Source organism: Pipra filicauda, unplaced genomic scaffold (assembly GCF_003945595.2).
Source record: "Pipra filicauda isolate LSUMZ 115617 unplaced genomic scaffold, ASM394559v2 scaffold129_size2064235_pilon, whole genome shotgun sequence".
Lineage (NCBI taxonomy): Eukaryota > Metazoa > Chordata > Aves > Passeriformes > Pipridae > Pipra > Pipra filicauda.
The window spans coordinates 876,010-896,118 of NW_024103762.1; positions in this window are offsets into that span (position 1 = coordinate 876,010).

Below are 20,109 nucleotides of genomic sequence, written 5' to 3' on the forward strand. Positions count from 1 at the left end.
CCTCACTCAGCTCTTTGAACAGTAAGTGTTTAGGAGCAAGTCTGATTAGCAGAGTTCTTCACTGTCTTCCACTCCTGATGTACACTTATGAGTGACCTTTTGCTGTTGTGTGTGTGTGAAATGGATAAAGACAGAATGCCTAGAAATAGCTTGCAGACAGAGTTAAAGGCTGTGCTCAATACAAAGTGCATGATGCTTTTAAAGTAAGTAATTAGGGCTGGCTTTGTGGGTCTGCATTTTACTTAGAGTTTGAAGCAGATGAAAAGCATCAGATTTGATTTTCAGCCCTTCTTTCAGACATAGAGAAACTTCAATACAGGAATACAGATGCATCTATATTCAGGCTTGTTCAGCCTGTCGAGGGCTGAAAATCCATCAGGATTTTTTTTACAGGATTTTATTTTTTTACAGATCAATCCTGAAGTTTCGTAAATGTCCCCTAACTTAACAGGGCAGACCCCAATAGCAACACTAGGTGAAATTATTTTCTTGTGTGTTTTCTGAAGAGATGGCAGAACATCAGAATTGCTTCCAGAAGTGCTGGCTATTGTTTTGATTTTGAAAACAATTTCTTGTGGCCTGGCTGCAAATGCATGAACTGCTGTCTTGAACATTCCCCAGAACTCAGATTTATTATTTAAATACAAGCTAAGAGCGGGAAACTCTTAAAATTCCCCAATTCTCCCTCTAAAAATAAAGATCCATTAGTTCAACTGTGATAAATAATTCTTAATTGTTCCCTCAGGTGAAATTGGACTCCTACCTCCTTGAGTTTCCTTCTTGGCTTTCTCTGACTGTGGGTGCAGCATTTTTGTCTTGTTCTTCCAGTGACATTCAAGTGTTAAAGCTGTGCTTTGTGAAGCCGTACGAAGGGCAATGCTGGTTCTGATGTAATTCACATAGTAGCCTGGAATGACCCCCATCCACTCATGGTGACTCCTGTTTGTTTTGGCCAGTGCCTAGAGCTCCATTTTCCCCCCTCTATCTGGAAGATATCTTGCATATGCTCCCTGTTTATGATCATACTCGCCTCTGATGTTTCCTTTTTAGCATTGTTATCCATCTTCTGGATTAGACACAAACCCAAGATCCTGAATGTTCCTAGTCACTGAAGATCTGAAGATGGCACTTTTCACAAAAGGAGATGACTAACCTCCATGTCATGGCCACAAGCCAACTTGGCTAATTATGCTCTGCCTACCAGAAATTCCTCCTGCCCTTTCAATGACCATGTTGTTTTTCACTTTCTGTCCCAAACAGCTATTGAATACAGGCTATTTTTCACTCCATGCTACAGTTCAGCAGTGAATGGCCCTTCAAGCTGGTAGCACCTCTTTCTGCTTGTAAAATGCTTTGGGCCTTGGGGGAATGATGAGGTGCTAGAGTTTGATTTTCGGAAGCAGTCCCCAGTCTTTTCACACCTTGCTCTGGAAGGCTTCTGTCCCTGTTTTCTCCTTACTAGCTATTATTATTTCTAGCTATTCTTATCTTGATAACATTTTATGGAATGATTCCAGCATTTTTTCTGTTTCCCGTCTTTCTTTTCTTGATGCCTTTAGAGAGAAGTGCTGGGGAAGGTGCTCAGATGCTGTGAAACAGCCCATGGTCCAAGACCTCAGAGTTGTGTGCATTTCCAGCTGCTGAGAAACCCAGCCAAGGACTTTTTCCATATATGGGAGAACTTCTAATTTAAATGAGTACTATTAACTCTGGTTGTCTTCTGGTTGGTTTTTAGTTCAAAATTAACTGAACATATGACTGAATTTTTCTCGGGGTGGGTTCCAAAAGAATCCAGGGGGTAGGAGACTGTGGTGAGACTTGGCAGGTAGGAGGGCTGTGCCTGTGAAGCCTCCTCACTCCAGCTACAGTGCTCTCACCCTATTGCCAATTGCCATCTTGGAGATATTTCACTTAATCAAAAAAGTTGTGGTGCAAAACAAAAGATACCAGGTCGTGCCAAGAAATATGTGGGAAGGGTAGAGAGAATGTGTGAAGCACCAAGAATCATGTGCCCAGGGATAATCAGATTTGCACCATTTTTCTATTCTTTTCTATTCTATTTGATCATGGTTTGCCAAAATCAACACCAGTCATTTTAATACAGGTGCCTTTGTTCCCAGAAATGGTCTGAGTGAAACCTGGGATTCTGAATTCTTTCCCATGTCATGCTGAACCTTGGGAAGCTTTCTATGCAGTGGGTAATCCTTTTATTATTTATTTTTTTCTTGTCCTGTTTACTGTTATTAACTTCCTCTACCCAGCTTTGACACTGCTGTTGTAGTACTTTGCTCTCCCACACCATGGTGTGACAGTGGGGCACTGCCTGTTACAGATGGAGCTTTTAAATGTGACTTTGGTTGCTAATGTGTCTTGGAAGGTCCAATCCAAATGATATCTGAGATTTTAGTATTGCAAATGCTGTATGGAGAAGCTGTTGGCCTTAGTAGAGTCAAAATTTGGGATCAAGGCTGAAACAGAAAAAGGCCTTGGAAGTCTACAAGCTGCCTTCCACACAAGCCTTTCAGGCACATTCAAGTGTAGAATATAAGAAAAAGTGCCTCAGTTTCTCTGTTCCTTTAAAACTTGAATCTCAGTCCAAGATCACAAATAGGTCCTCTCAGGTTTATAGAATTATAAAGGGACCCCGGCCACTGTTTTGAGTAAACCTGGACTAATCGAAGTCTTAGTAATAAAAAAATATGTGAAATCTGTGGTTCTGCAGAGTTCCAGTATGAAAGCTGATGAAACTTGTTAAAAGGGAAAGGTGGTTGGTGTTTAATCACATACCTGAGGCACAAGCAATGGGGGTCCTCTTAAAGAGGTTTTTTGGGACAAGTCATGTCACATCTTTCTGTATCAGGTTTATCATCAGTAATGACAGGATGAGAAGATTTATCTGCCCTACCTGCTTGCCTTATTTGCAAAATCTCTTGAAAATCCCTGGAGACAGTGTAATAAGTGTTAAAATTGCTTCATTGAAAGCCATTTAAAGTTTCTGTCTTTGGAGTGGTAGTAAATCTTACCTTTTATACAGTGAAAAGGCAGCAGCTGACCTATTAGTTTGCATCCTATATATAGTGATCCATCAACACCAGGATCAATTTCCTGAAGGTCACCAGGTCCTTTAAATCCTTCCGTCCTCTTTGAATTCAGACAGTGGGGATTTGGCTTCTTTCTTCCTCACCTGCATTTTCCCTCCTTTCTCTTCTGATAAACATAGGCATTGCAGCTTTAAGATTTTAAGACCTTTCCCAGATGGAAAAGGTCATTTGTCTTTCACTACTCAACACTTCCTTCATGAGTTCATTTAAGCATTGCCAGGCATCAGAAGAACAGAACTCAGCTGTAGGGTTATCTGTGTCTTATTCCCCTTTTGTGTAGGTGGCAAAACTGATCTAGAACAAAACTGTTTGGTTCCCATAGCAATTTACAACATGTAGCAACCATAATACTGTACCCTTCCCACTCCTTATCTACACCTGTTATTTCTTCCTTTGCCACCCAGCTAAGAGCTGTAACACTGGCACTGTTTTGAATGGCATCAAGCAGGCTGTTTCCTAAGTTTCATGCAATTTCCCCCTGTTTTTGGTAAGGACAGGATGCGTTTTTAATCTAAGCAGCAAAAAGCAAACATTTTATTAGCCATTTCCAATTGGATTCTCAATGAAAAGTTAATTAAAGGAGTGGAATGAAGAGATGTTACAGTGCATCTACTAATCTTGGTACATTATTTATATGAAATCAGTCATCAAAATTAGTCATGTGCACTATCTTGCTGTGTGTGGTCTGGTTTGAAATGGTGTGTTTGTTTCCATTCAGCTCCACTGGATACAGTTAAGGTACACATTTGCTGCGTTATGCAGTTGGATCATATTTTGAAAGTTTATTATGCTCTCTATCTCTCTATATCTGCAGGCTCAGAGTCAAGGGACCACTAAAAGCTTTCAGCTAAACTTTGCAGTGTGCCTCAGATGAGACAAGTGACAAAAGTCATCCTTTCCTGTAAGTTAACAGGCACAGCTGCCAAAACCTCTGTGGGCGTGGTGCCGGCTGCTGGCACGTCCCCTCCCAGACTTCTGCCCTGTTTCAGTGTGCTGGGTGCTTGGGGTGCATCTGGCTGCTGGGGCAAGCGGAGCAGTGGCCCACAGAGCCCTGGGACAACAGGGCCCTGCTGTCCTCCCTGCCGTGGCAGCAGAGCATCACCCTTTGCCCCCCGGCCCTCACCAGTCTTCAAAGTGCTCCCACTCCCTCTGGCTCTGCTGTTAGACACCAGTGAGGTCTTACCCACTGCGGGTACCACACTGCTGGCTTTTTTTTCCTCACTTTTCTCTTTAGGATGTGCACCAAGAGGAATCAGGGCTAAAAAAGTAATTTCAAGTTCTTCCTTCTTTCTGGGTGGTCAACGGACTGCTCCCTCCCTCCCCGCCTTGTCTCATCCTCTGCTGCAGGGAAAGCAGATAGAGTTACAAATTTCAGGCAAGGAGAATAGTTTAATGATCCCTCCTTAAGGTCACTGTCAATGCTGTTGCATAAATTGACCTACTAGGGGCTTCTGTAAGAGCAGTGCTGTTAACTGGACACGGGGGAGTGTCGCGTTACAAAGCAGTGCATGGAAGTTGCCCACTTAAATCACTGAAGCATTTTAATTGACATTCAGTAACTCTCTCCTTTTCTGACAGCTGCCTTTAATAGAGAGAGCACGGCTAATGCCAGTCATGGGGTCGTTCTGTGCTCCCTGGTACAGCTCCTGGCTTGAGCTGCAGGGGCAGAGCAGTCCCTGAGAAATGTGCCTGAAAATTTCACCTATTCACTGCAAAGGGGAAGATATAAAAACACAGGCACTTGCTCGACACAACATAGGGCTATGAGCAAGTGCAGCTTCGATGGGAAGAGCCAGGTTATGAAATAAGTGTCTGTGGTGGCTGTGGACTGTCCAGCTCAGCAGAGAGTTGCAGCTCTCTGTGAGTTTTTCTCAGAAGATATGGGAGAGTTTGCCTACTTGTTTTGGGGAGCAGGGAAAGCAATGCAGGGAGGAAAGTATTCCAGCTGTTTCGTTTTCCCTTCAGTCCTTCCTCACTGATGTCCTTCAAATCTATTATATTTTTAAACTGGTGAAAGGGTTGTCCAGCTTCACATCAACACCTCCTTGTTTGAAGACAATATGCTTTTGCAGACTTTATAATGTGGCAATAATTTCATCAACTCCAGATTTACTCTACAACAGCAAATAGGCAAATACCCTTTCACCATCACACTGCTTTGCTTACTTGTGGGCAACTTAAGATTTGATACAAGGACCTGATACAGAATTCATCTTGCAGTCGCAGACCAGATATAAAATCTGATATAAAATATATAAAGATATAAAATGCCCAGATCCTACAGACTGGGGATTTGTGCTCTTGAGCATCTTCTCTTATGTACATAGCTGAAATGCACTGTGCTCACAAGGGAGAGCAAAGTGGCTTAAGAAATCTCACTCTAGTGAGCTCTACACAACCACTCCTGCTTCTGTCGGGTAGGGCCTCACTCTGGAAAAAGTCTAATTTTTTCCCAGCATTTACCTCTCTGAGCTGTTCCTCCCAGTGGATGAAAACTGTGATCCTTTCTGCTCTGGTTCTGACAAATGGGGCAGCTGGGGTAAAGCTCTCAGATACAGTGTGAATGAATGGGAGGATGCCAGATATGAAAAATCTGCTTGAAATTTCATTGCAGCTTCTAGCAAAACTAGGAAGCAAGCCACAGTCTAGATTATTTTTTGTATTTTATAGCCTTTCCTCATTATTTTCCTGGTTACAATGAGTATATCAATATCTTCAGTTTCTCACAGAGGCAAGATTCATTCTCTGTTCCAGAAAGAACTACAGCAGTAAGCATAAAATGGATATCTCTTGATCAAGGATACATCTCCTCTGACTTTCCTCATAAGATATTAATAAGGGAGAGGCATTATCAGTTTCCATTTAACAGGTGTGTGGAAGAGGGGGAAATCTCATAATCATTTAATACCTTCTGCAGGAACATCCTTCATCAGCTTTTGCTAATTATGAAGCTGAAGCCATTTTCTATTTTGTTTTCCATTTAAAGCTGAAGATGAACTTCAGGAGACAGCAACAGCAATTTATTTGCTAGGTTTTGCTTTCTTCATGCAAGGGAATGCCAAGGTAACCTCACAGGGTTTCATTTAAAAACAAGAGTTCAGAGGAAAAAATGCCATGGCTTTAGCCCACTGTCTCTGTTAGTTTATTAAAATATTAATCTTGTAGGTGTGTTAGATTGATTTGCCTTGCAAGGTGTTTAAAAATAGCTGTGAGAATAATGGGTTTCATCAAAAATCATTAACTGGGACATTACTTTCATTTTTTAACCACAGAACAAAGTGTCACAGCCAGATTAAACAAGCCAGAAAGCATTTGGAGTGCACACAAACAGCCAGCAATTTTTAAATATACCTTAACTGTGGAAAATCCTGAAAGATATCAGCCAACTTCCACTGCAGATTGGTCAGAATCCCCAAGAAAGGTCGGATTGTTCGAAGTGGCTGGAATTTGTACCAGCTGACACAAAAAGGTTCAGTTATTTATAGTGGTTTGCCTGCATCCCCACAATGCTAAGGGACTGAATGAGATTGCAGAGATGAAAAGGACGTCTCAGTCTAACAACTGCAAATAGCTGTAGCTCAGCAAACTCCCAAATTATGGCATTACCAAGCCGGAGAGCTGCCCAGCTCAAGCACAGGCCTTAATCCCTATCGGGTAACAGGATCCCGTAGAAACCTTTTTTTTTGAAGGGTGCCTTTTATTTGGATAAAATTTAGTTCCCTGTGTAGTGCAATCAAACTTTAGGGCTTCCCTTCCAAGTTTCCCTTATGAACTGTGTCGTCTTTATCTGGTTGTGTCAGCCAGCCACTGTGATGGAGTTGTTTTTTTTAGCTATAGGACTTGGACAGCGAAAGAAGAAACTGGGGTCATGTGAGGAGAGTGTTAGGACTGGGAAGAAATGTGGATCCAAGTTCATCAGGGTGAATGCTCACCCCTTTTGCTGAATATTTGGTAGGCGAGTTACCCCCCAGAGATCAAGAGGGAGTAAAGGAAGACATTTCTGATGAAAAGCAAAACACTGATAACACTTATGGGAAAAGATAAGGGCAGTGATCATGGCCAATAAGAGTGAAAGCTCCCGTAAACTGGCCCAAAATTCCAGGAGATCTCTCTTGAAGAAACCACCCACAACTTCCAGTTTTACTGGGCTAGTCAGGTCTACGGGAAAAAGGTGCTTTCTTCTCGCTGGCAGGTCCCAAATCAGCAGGGAATTAAAGACTTTGGAGGTTGGCCCAAACAGCCAAATGGAAGGAAAAGGCCCTTTCAGTCCGTTCGGCCTCATGGGAAAACTCCCATTTTGCACCATAAGCAGCAGGCACAGGACAGCTGAGCTGTTGTTTCTTTAAATCAGCCCTGGGTTTGATGTGGGATGCCCTTTGGAGCATGGCTGACCAGGCCAAGTATGAACAGGGTGTTATCTCCAAACAGCTCATGAGCCTTCCTAACCAGATAGCCTGCAAACAGCCCCAATGACTGGCCCTAATCCTAAAGCCTTCCCTCACGCAGATAAACCCCCTACAGAGAGAGGGACAGAGGAAATTACTGATATTCACTCATCTATTTATATTTAGACAAAAGATTAAACAACTTGGAACTGTAATGATATGTCCATGGCGTGGCTCCTGCAAACGTGTAAGCACTTGCAATACTTCTCTGCACAGGCTTAACTGGAAATGGACTGGAGATTGTGGACATCTTCCAACAAAGTGTACTTACTCAATGAAGGAAAGCTATGTTTGGACAGGAAACCAATTGTTTTTTCAGGAGGAAGTTACTGAGAACCACCATTTTGATTAAAACAAAAGATTGTGTTTTCACTCAAAAAATCCTGTTGAATTTGTGTTTTTCTAAAACTCTAAACAATTCCGTAGATATGAAGCATTGTAAAGACTGCAGGCATGTTGAAACAAATCTATGCAAATAGGATGTTCTGATGCTATCAGGGTAAAATCACTCAGGATTTCCATTTCATGGGAAATTTCAACATTTCTTGTTCTTTTTCCGGTTAAGTATGAAAAAGAAATAAAATCAGAAGACTGCAATAACCCTGGCTTCAAAGGGAAATTTCCAGCTTTGCTAAACATCCCTCAAGTCTTGACTGGCACTGGGCCGGTGCCAAGGGAAGCACCTGAGAAATTTTATGGAATTGCCATGTTATTTCATGATCCTTTCTCCCACCTTCTTTCTCTCAGTAGACATTTCTTTGCAAAGAACACCCATTCTGTCAGATGATAGAAAAACACATGAGAAGCAGCACCTCTTCTCCTGCTGTGTCCTTCCCTGTGACACAACCATGACCAATCCAAGGTCACTGGAAATGCTTTGCTTTTCACCCTCATGTTATTTTTGTCGAGCTAGGCACGCAGAGCAGCACCTTCTGGTTTGACTGTGTGTACGTGGTTTTGAGGGATAGCTCCAAGAAGCAGTTTCTGACCATTGCTGACTGCTCTAAGGAGACTTTTTAAAGGGTTTTGGTGTTAGAGAAGATATTAGCAATTGTTTTTCAGGTAGTGTTTCATGCCATCTTACCGGAGACTCACACAAACTGGACTGCCTTCCTTTTATTTGTGTTAGTAAGACTGTTGTTATGGTCTCAGTGCCTCACTTTTCCCTCCCTTGAGTCCAAACCCTAGACCAATATCCTGTGCTTGGAATACTCACATGAAAATCAAGAGAGACAACTCCCACACCATGGGACACCTTCTCTGCCAAAGCTGCCTCTGCAGGACAACGGTTTTCTTTGGGATGGTCTACAAGGATGGCATGAACCTCTGCAGGAATGCAGTGTCATCACAGAATGGGTAGGAGTGGAAGGGACCACTGGGGGTCACCTAGTCCAGCTCCCTGCTCAAGCAAGAATCCCTAGACCACAGTACTCAGGACTGTGTCCAGACAGCTTTTGGATACCTTGGGAGGAGGAGACTCCATGGCCTCTCTGGGCAGGCTGTTCCAGTGCTCGGTCACCTGCACAGCAAAGAAGTTGAGAGTCTCTTTTCCTCATGCCTGGACTTTTAAAATATAGATATAAAAATCACTGATCCAGCAATTCGGAAATCCAGTGTTGTGATTCCAGTTTGCCCCTGGCCTCACCAAACACGAGGCCACAAGCAGACCTTTCTTCCCCAAGAAGAGATGAGGGAAGAGACTGGTGACAGATGTTAATTAGGGTGTAAAAATCACCTCTGGAAACAGCTCAGACATGTTGGGGAGCCTCCCAGGATAAATTTCTTTCCTTGGAACTTACTTGTGAGTCCTACAATTAGTGTGGAACCTGGCTATGCAGTGCACAGTGCACAGGAGGTGGCATTAAGGAGGGCCTGTTTTCTCCGACTTGTTATTTTCCTCCTTGCTTTCTGCAGTATATATTTATGTTAATTGTAGCAATACATCTGTCCTCAGAGTTTATCAGATTCGAGGAGATAAGATATTGCCATCAAAGCCTATTCTGAGCTATGAGCTCCTCAGTAAATCAATGTTACATGAATTAAGATTGCCTTGAGATTGTCTAAAACATTTCATCTGCCCATATCTGGAAAGAGTTTCTAATCAAAACCCTGTAAAAGATGGCTTTAGGAATTTTCTCTTCCAGCTTACAAACTCTGCGGTCTCAAACAAGCTTTAATTACCAGGGCTTTAATGGCAGCAATTTTATGATGTTTCAGAAGTGAAATGGTTTATACTCTGGTGATAAGGACTTCATAGGAGCCAGTAAAAAATAAAGCAGAATTCCACAGCAGGAGATGGATTTTTTAATGGATTTTTGCAGATAATTCTTAGCCTTTTCCACAAAAAGGAAAGATACAAAATGTGTTAATGACCACTTACATCTTCTTTATTTGCAGTGGTTTCACCTGTTGCTCCTACCTTTGCATTTTTATACAAAAATTCAATCCCATTTCTGTCCATTTGAATACAAAAAATGCCAAGCATACTTCCACCTACCACAAAATCTGCCTCTCTTAGAGACCACCTTAGAGAATCTTTTCCCTGGCTGCAGAGGACAGCTGTCACCACAGCACAAGCCCTGCCACAAGCTCCATGTGGTGCAGAGTGATTGGCATTCTGCACTCACAATGGCCACAATGGAGGGTAAATATGGAAGGGTGGTCTTGCATGTCAGAGCTGAAGTAAACTTGTGGTGGTGTTGGGGTAGGTGAAGACTGTCAGTACGTACAGGAATAACTTCAATTATCCAGTGCTGCTGAGCTCTGGACCTCTAGAAGAATAAATATTTACTATTCTAAATGAAATGTGTATTCCATATGAGTGTTGCAGTCTATCTTGGATAGCTTAGGGAAGACTAAAAGTTGTCAAGCTTGAATTAAAGCTTTCCTCTATGTAGAGAGTTGCTATTTTAAAGTTCTACCACCTGCAGGAATCTTCCTCTCTGTATCAATCTTATCTGAAAAGCTCAGGTCTGTCTAACTGGTGACACTGCCCTTCCTGCAGGCACTGGGGGCCAGAGCAGACCTAATAACTGATGACTCTGGAGCCCTAAATTCTGTCCTTGCCTTTGCCACCAGTCTGTGGGGTGAAAATGGGCAAATTGTTTGTCCTCTGTGGTAGCGTCAGTCTTATATCTGAGGTACCAGCCAAGCCTTTGCTCAAGGCCAGACTCGTGCATGAAATTTGGATGCAGGTGCAGATGAGTCAAAAGCACAAGGAAAGAAGACAGGTTTGACTCTTCTGGACTGTGACTTCCTGCACTTTCACGGTGAAATGACTCCAGGAGCTACTACAAAGCAAATAATAACACCATAGCGTTTTACAGTTCAGTTTTAGTTTGCTGGAAGGAGTGGGTCTGACCCAGTCTCAGCCTGGACAAGCCTCTGTCATGTGAAGGTTGCTTTGATTTATGCCTGCACTTAACAGGATCCAGGTGGCCCAAGGAGAGCGTTCAGTCGTTGTCGCTCCCGCTCCAGATGAGCGCCGGGTGTTTGTCACCAGGTCACTCAAACAGCAATATAATGTTGGTCATTCCACAACACTGTAAATCAGGCTGCAAAAACCCACATTTGGAACAGTTAATGTCGTTGCCTGGGGCGATACCGCAGACACGGCTTTATTTGCTTTGAACAGAATTAAAATGAGAAATAAAAACGCTGCTTTGACAGCAGTTTAATTTTAAATAGATGGCATATTAAATACTGTTTATTAGGGTTAATTATGCAACCTCTTTCCATTGTATCTTGTTTATAGGAATGGACTGAATCACCCTGGCTTGTTGTGCTTCACATCTCTCTGGCCTGACTTTCATTTTGGCAGAGCAGTTACCCCTTTGCAATATTTTGATACGCATCACAACATTTTTGTCTGCAAAGCCATATTATCTAACTCACATTCTCAGATAACCTTTGGGCTGAGTGGATTTCTGAACCTTGGCAACACAGGCATCTTTCTATTTACCATCTTCCTAAAAATACAAATTGTTTTAGTGAGGATAATTGGTCACACTCAAGAAACACGCTGGTTTGTTTCTGCCACAACTTCCTTAAACCTTGCTAAGTAGTATCAAAATTTAGTCTACATATCTGGTTGTAGATTATAAAATTACCTCCCATAAGATTAGGAAAAAAAATTTTGTTTAAAAAGAAAATTAAAGAATTGGAAGACAATGAAAATACCCCAAAATCATATGGCTATGGGTCATCGTATCGAACACATATATTTCTAAAACAACCTAGAAAGCTGTTCTTGAGTGCCAAGAGCAGTAGCAGAGTGTCTGTGTTCATACATATACATGTGTGCACGTGTACATGCACACACTAACTTTTCTGACCCTTTTTACTGGGTATCCTTCCCTTTTAGGAGCACAAAGTACACTGAAAGGGCCTCATTTTCACTGGCTGGAGCTCAGTATATTTTCACAAACCATCTTGTATCAGAATTTGGCCCTGAAAAGCTTTTTTTTCCCCAGTGATACATAATAAATCTTCCATCTGAGGGATTTTCAGACACGCTCCTACTTGACTCAGGAGTAGTGTTCATTGGAAAAAAACTTTGATGGAAAGGGTTTTTTTTCCCCCATCAGTAAAATGCGGTAGCACTAAAATAATAATAATAAAAAAGAAGTTTGTGAGCTCATGTTGCTTTTGGGGAAATTTCATTTAAAAAAAAGTAATGAAAAAGTTCCAATAATGTTGAAACATCCTAAATTAGCTCCACACTTGAAAAAAACCTTCAGATATATTATTTTCTTTTGAACTTGTGTCATTTGTTTTTAAAAATTGATACTGTGTTATATATTAAGTATTAAAGAGCCATGAGTGAAACACAGCTTTTAATTTCTACCAAATCAAAAGTTTTCCATGTGAAAGAAAATTAATTTTGTTCTGAAAAGGAATGATATAATTTCTGGAATCCCCAAATCTCTGTGCAATGAAATTCCTTGTTTCTTTTTGCTCAGGAGCAAAATTATCAGTGGTGAAAAAGATCCCCAAAAAGCAAACAATGTATTGATTCATTAAGTAAATCCTTTTTTCACCCCTGAGTCTTGCAGTCTTTTGTGTTCTAACTTCGCTGACCTTGTTTTATTTCAAATGCCTGTGTCTGTATTTTATGGCAAGCTTTCCTTTTCCAGATTCAAGGTCTGGTGGCTGAAATTTCAGAGAATGCACCGGCCCATTTCATTCTCTTGACTTCAGCATGTTTTCTCTTAAGGTTTGCTGTATGAAAATCGTGTTATAGTCAATCAGCAAGAAGTTGCCCTTAATGACAGATCCATCCACAAGACTTTCTAAATTTTACAAAAGTAAAAATACTCATTGATGGTGTGACATTTCCTCCCGGGGTCACAACCTGTGGTTCCTAACCACAATTAAGAAGGTTTTTGTTCACGTTTCTTTGCAGGAATTTGCTCTGTGCTGTGTAACAAGAAAGGAATAATGGGGTCATAAGCAAAACATCCCCAAGTGAATTCTGTTAGAAGCAATGTACTTATGGAGAGCCACAGCAGGGGAAAGCCTGGAGGACAGCAGACCAGGTGTCACCTGGTTGATCAGCATTTTCATGAAACTACCAGTTACAGTTTCCTAAGGAGACTCTTATATTAGTTTTGGGTGGATATGGTGAATAAACAACTGATGATACCTCTGAGATCTTGCTCCAAGCCAGTAGCTTTCTTCTATCTACAGAAAACTGGTGAGATCATGCTAGTGGATCTCCAAGGTTTTACTCCACTAGAAAGAACAAAAAAACATCAGCCAGTATGTGAGGTAAAGGCTTTTTTTCTTTCTCAGTGAGTGATCTCTTAGAGGGAACAAAAGTGAGATATGTTGATCCACCAATGTCAAAATACTTTTTGGGAAAAGCTATACTGCTTGATTTCATAGCTGAGATTGCACAAACTACGTGGTAACAGGAAGGTTTTATAAACAGGAGTTGTGGATTAGTATCTAAGTTGATGTGACAAGACTTTTTCATCCTGTTGTCATAAAGAAAAAAACCCAAACAAGTGAAAAACCAAACTAAAATAAGAAAGGCCCAAATAGGTGGCCAGTAAGGTCCAAAGAGCCTCAAGGTGCTTTTCTTCTGGATCTTGGTGAGTCTTTCAAGCTCCATGTCCTGTGACTGTGGATGTCTCTCTGCTTTAGAGTTCTCTGCTTACTGAATGATATCAGTCTTCCTCAAATGTAAAGAAATAGACAGCCTCTCCACGGAGCAAAAAAAAAAGGAGAATTTGTCTTGAAAGTATCTCAACCTGGAATTCTCCCCTGTAGGTAGGTGTGGAATAGTCCTCTCCACACCTTCAGTTTTTCCCTCGTTTCTAGTGGAGAAAAGAACAACGTGACAGGGAAAGAAAGCTCACAAATGAGGGCTCTGTGGTGAAAGACAAGTCCAGATATCCTGGCCAGCTTGCATCAAATGAATTTTCTGCTGGTGTCATCTAAGTGACTTAATATTAGTATGCCTTTCTCAGTCCTCAGAGCTGGATATCAGATGCTTCCAACTGCTTCCTTCGATGCCTGTCCCCTTCTTCTCACTTAAATAATTTGGACAGGAGAGAGGATGGAACTTCACAGCTTGTCACCTGAGAGCCAGCCAATTTTCTTTGCCCGTGTTTTGTGATGAATAGAGACAGAAGAAAAAAAATGGAGAAGTCTATACACTTAATCTAGGAAAAATGCCATGGCCAGGGAAGCGTCAGTGCTGTGGGAGAGAGCCAAGAGCAAAGACGCTGAAGCTGGGACTGCCAGTCTGCCCTGCTGCCCTCTCTGCTCCTCTTAGCTGTGGCAGCTGCAGGAAAGGTAACCTTCACAGCATGAAGCTGCACTGTCTTTGGGTTGTGCCAACAAACCCAGACTCTGAAGGGTGTCTTGTTTTTCTGTTTACTGTTTGTTCTCAGTCCTCCCAGTCTTCCCAAAACTACTTCACGGGCAGAATTTCAAGGGCAAAGCATTTGATTTTTCCAAGTACCGGAGTTTTCTGTGATCCTGCTCCAGTTTGAAGTGGTGTCAGTGGATGCATTAAAACATTCCCTTTTTTGTGTGCTTTCCCATTCTGCTTTGGCAGCAGACCGGCTTAAAAATCCAGAAACGATCCCTCCAGTTGTTGTTTTTGGGCAGACAATGCAGGCATTGTGCATTGCTCAAATGGAGCAGATTCCAGTTGTTTACACTTCTTGTGGTATTGTTAGGCTTAAGCAATTTGTCTGCTGATAGCCCCATATTAGGAGTTCTCGTTTGCAGAATAACTGGAAGATATGATCAGAAACAGATCCGTGGTAGTCCACATGTCATTGCCAACCCCGTGGAGTGACAGACAGCCTCATAAAAAGGCTACAGGGCGAGCTGAGCCAGAGATGTTTTGCTGGCCTGAGTGACACTGTTATGTACAAATGATTCACATTTGTCATGAAAGCAAGCACCAAAATGTGTCAGATGGCAGCTGAAGAGAAGGTAGATAAGGAGAAAGATGTGACAGTACTTCCAGCTGGATTTTCTTTTTTGGACTTTGGAGTCTCTAAGTCGTAATGCACTTGACTGCTGTAAGACATAATAATAATAATAATAATGATCCCTTAAGCCATTTCAGGTGTGTTGCTGTTTGTCATCTGCTTTGAACTCTCAGTTTTGCTGCTTTCTCTAGGGAAGGGCAGTCTGTGAACAGGGGCAACTTGATATGGCTTTCTCTTTGGAAAAGCTTTCCTGGAGTTTTCCAGTTTCAGGGAGCTGTCTATGAAGCCATGCATATGATCTAATTAAAAGCTTATGCGGCTGAGGTAGATAAATAAGGGGAGGTTTTATTTGAAAAGAACACTTGCTGCATTTTGGTGAGGCTTTTACCTGAAAGACATTTTGATTTGCCACATCCCACAAATGTTTGCACCTCCATGCTGGCCTGCAGGCAGGTTGCACTGGTTCCTGTTCCCAGCCCTTTCTGACACAGGATGGGTCTTGCTGCACTCCTATTTATTTTCTGCAAACTTAAATTCTGGTTCTCACCAACATGTCTTGTCTGAGATCAGTCCCTGCTTTGTAGCCCACAATGAAGACAGTTCACCTTGAGCTTTCAGGCTTTATTTGTTGACCTTGGTCTGCAGGAAGCCAGGCTGCTGGAGCAGAGCAATCCTTTCTGGGAAATAACTCTCTGTGACTTTGTCATACAGATCCTCTTGTTTAGTCCCATCTTCACAGCTCATTACAAGTGTGAAACCACTCATTTAAAATACAGCTGTGGCCTGTTGCATTTACCACTTACTGAGAAAAAGTTCTGTTTTCTGAGCTTTAGCAGAAGTTACATGTGGCACCACTCAACAATATTGGTTCCTGGTGTCATTCCACATGGAGCTGACACCAGCAGCTATCACTACAGCACTGTCTCTTCCTGTCAGCCTTTGGCAAAATTACAAGGAGTTGGTAACAAGGCCTTGTAATGGTCTCTACTGGACATTTTCCATGCGGGGTGTATTCTTTTGCCTGAATATTTTGGGGAACATTCTAGCAAAAATGGTTTCATTATTTTGAAGGCAAGAGACATGATGAAAAAACAAAATTAACAACCTTAAAACAGTGTTTGCAGCTATTTCACCCATAAGTTTGCAGTGCTGCTTTGCTTTGGGCTAGGAGCTTGAAAATGAGCTGAGTAGCTCGCCTGGGGACCAGGTTATAGCTTTTAAAAAGAAAACTTCTGAAATAATTTTGACAATAATTTTGAAAACATTGCTGCCTGCACATTCTCAAACTGTTAAACTTCTGAGGACACTATGCTGATCTTGGAGACAGTGGCTTCCACAATCAGACCATGGATTTGGAAGTGCTCTTCGAGGCTGATGAAGACCATTCAATATGGGATGAGGAACAAGGAGACTTTCTCTCACTCAACAGATGCTACAGCACTGAAGACAAATGAAGGTGCTGGTGGGTACCCAAGAGAAGCAAGAGGCAGGCTGGGGTGTAGCAGGAACAGCAGAGGATAAAGACTGGGTGGGTTAAAAGGCTTTTGAGATGCCATTTTATCCCTTTCCAAATTTGGAGGCCGGTTTTCCCACTGCTGTTTTCCACCTAGCAGAGTGTCAACAACTCATTTGCCTCATCCCCATCAGGACTTGCTCAGAGAGCAAAATGCTGTATATATTCTGATATCAGTTCCTCTCTTAGCTCAAAAGGTAGAGATATATCTTGTATCTCTCAAAGTCCAGTCTTGCTGGTTGGGTAGGTGAAACTCAGTAGGTTTCCACCTGCAGGAAGCCCTGCTTTTTATAGTTTTTTTCTTAAAAAAAAAATAAAAAAAAAATCCAAGAGTATTTTGTTAGCAGACATTAGAAGAACTGAATTGTAGTGTCTGGCATTTCGGCCTCTAGCAGTGTTTGAGAATGGTATTGAGGAAATGAATCATGGTTTGTGCTGAAGGAGGCTGTTGTTACCCAGACCATTGCCTCACATGTCCTAGGAGCTGGAATATACAGTAAATGAGGCAGAGACCTTGGTGAAGGACACAGATGGATGATGGTGAAGTTGAGGGACCTGAATCCCTGACCAGAATCACTGACTTTCTCCTGAAGTCCAGCAGGGAGCTCTGATGTGATGCTAGATAATTGACTTAGAGGAACCTTTCCTTATTACTTCACTCATGGTAAATTCCTCCTTTACTAAACTCCCTCGATACAAAGAAGGTTCCAACCTGTAAAAAGAAAACAAAACAAACCACTAGGATGTCACCTAGACCTGGAACTATGAGGTTTGTATTTGTACATTCCTACCTTTGTCCTATCAAAGTACAGTATAGTCAGCCCCTATGTTATTCACACTAGAAAATATGACAGGTTTAGACTTAATCCTTCTAGGCCTTATCTCCCAGGATTGTTGTAAAGATTAACTGATGCTTGTGGAATATTGTCAAACTATAGCAGCAATATAATAGGAAACTCAAGGAATATATGAACACACCTTTATGCAGTACAATGCTTGGATGTAAAGAGCAGTAGATAAGACCCGAAAACACTGTTGAAATTACAAGGTTACAAGAGAATACAAACCACACATGGTTTCAGCGAGCCCCATCCACTCCTTGTGATAAATAGAGTGAGAGAACAACATGTGTTGAGATAATTCATGAAAGTTTTATAACGGGCACACAAAAGGGGAAACAACAACCGCACGTGAGACTTCAACAGGCATTTCCTACTGTGCAAGCATGAGACCTGCCAGCCTGGAATTTTGGTGGTGTAAAACTGTGGGGTTGTTTTTGCAGAAAATGTAGGGATTTTTCACCAAGCACAGTGGAGCATCTCAAGGTGACCTGAATCTGCTGGCACACAGAGGACTCCCATGCGATGCTGTTCCACAACACCAGGTTGTGCCTGTGCTTTATCCCAGCCCCAGGAGAGTCCCTCAGCTGTGGTCTTGTGAGCCATTGAGGCATGATAGATTTGAAATAAAGTTTTTTTCCTTTGTGGAAGAATCATCCCTCCAGAGCTGAAGGAGTCTACTGTAGCTAGCCAGGGCAGTGCAGAACATATCCAGGAAAGAATAAGGAAGGACTATTTGAAGATGGGACTGAAGATGTGACCTGAATGGGGTTTAGGAAACCCTATATGCAAAATAAATGCAGTTTATTTTTCCTTGCTAGACTTCCTTGTTCCACACTTTTCATTCACCATGAGCCAAAAGAGACCAGAATACTAACCCTCAAATTATTGGCAATTTGTTCAACTCTCTAGAAAAATGCCTCCAATAAACACAAACCCTGCAAGTCAGTGTAGCATTAAATCAAACCTTAAAAGATGAAAAATGCTTCTTTCACTGTTTTATCTGAAGCCAAAAAGGATATTGCTTTACATTTTTTCGAAATAGAAGTGCATAGCTTTACTGCTGCCTTCCAGCATCGAGAGATGTTCCCCCCGGTAAGAGCTCATTAATTTGAGAGTAGGCTTGATTAGACTAGAACTGAACAAGACCAAAACATTTCATTTCATTCTTTCACACTAATCTCTTGGCAGAAGAAACCCCTTTTTGCCTGTCACCCCCACTCAAAACACAAACAAAAATAAGAGCTCTCCCTCCTTCAAAATCTGTATGGACCACAAAATAGCCTGAAGGGCTCTTTTGTTATTACCATAAAATGCATTACACAAGTGAATAAAATAGCTGTTGGTAGCTCAGGTCTATGGGATACTAGTAATCCTATATAATTGCCAACTTGTGGGGCAATTGGTGAAAGAAACCTTAAAGCCTTTTTATTTTATCTTAGTAATGATGAGGGAGTTACCCAAAACATATGAATGCACCTCTCCTCCTTTAGACCATCAAAGGTTCAACAATGAATTCCTTTCTTTGAGAAAGCTGGGCTTTAGTCTGCCATGAAACTCAATCCATGGCCCTCTCATTAATTTTGCTAAATAGATTAGCCAATTGGAGTTGCTGCTTCAGAGGGAAGCAACCTCCAAAACAAGTTTTTCCCCATTCTCAAGGTGAGATGTTTTGCTCACAGGACATCCTTTCAAGTGCACTGGAGTACTTTTAGGCTGGATTAGCAGAGGCAAATGGATTAGTCTTTGTAGGTATTAGAACCAAGGGCCTTTAAGAAAGGAAAACAAGGTGCCTAGTTTCACCAGTATGCCACTAAAAGCTACTTAGTGCAAACATCCGTAAAACTGTCAAGAATGGGGACTTGTAAAAGCAACTGTAAGCACATCCTCAAGCTAATTGTAAGACACACATTCACACAGAAATATGCAAACTGCAAACACAGGCTGAATAGGGACCATCACACACGTATCTGATTTTAGGGAGCATAAGGAATTTTTAGCGGTGTTTCGAAGGACACTTGAAATGCTGCAGCATCTGCTAATTTTTCTTCCAAGAAAGTCATTTGTTTAAGTCATTAATCCTCTCACAAAAGCAAGCCCAAATGACACTCCTCTTTACTGACTTTCTGAGGGTCCAGCCCAGAGAAGTGCTAAGCTTTACAGAATGGGGGAATCCACACATCTGCGGCAACGTGCAGCCATTCAGGGTTAGGGCTGAGACTTATTCCTTGCATTCACTTCTTGCCTAACTGTGAAATAGTAAACCAGCAGGAGCAGAATGCTTGTGTGAAGCTCAGAAAGTGACTGAAGAAGACAGGAATTTAAAATACTTCTTTTTCCTAAAAGGCCGTCTCCCTTATCCCAACAAGCATTGACTTGACTTAGTGTTAATGACTTAGTGTTAATGAAGGACATATTCCTATTTCTATAGAAAAGCTTAAAAAACCCCCAAACACCAAACCCCATAATTTAGATGGATAGGCAATACTCACCACAAACAAACCACACAGAAATAGAGTTAAAATACACATTTATTTGACCTCCTGCTCAAATATCCAAAGGTTTTTAATCTCTGTAGAGGGTTCAGATGTTGCAGAAACCTTGGCACGCTAATCATTTGAATCATATCTACTGCTTATATTATCTACTGCTTATATTATACATCTGCAAATAACTGCAAATAACATGTCTCATGTCCTTGGTCATAACAGAGGCAGTCACATGTGTTTGTCCCAGCAAATGCTTATAAAGGTGTTTTGC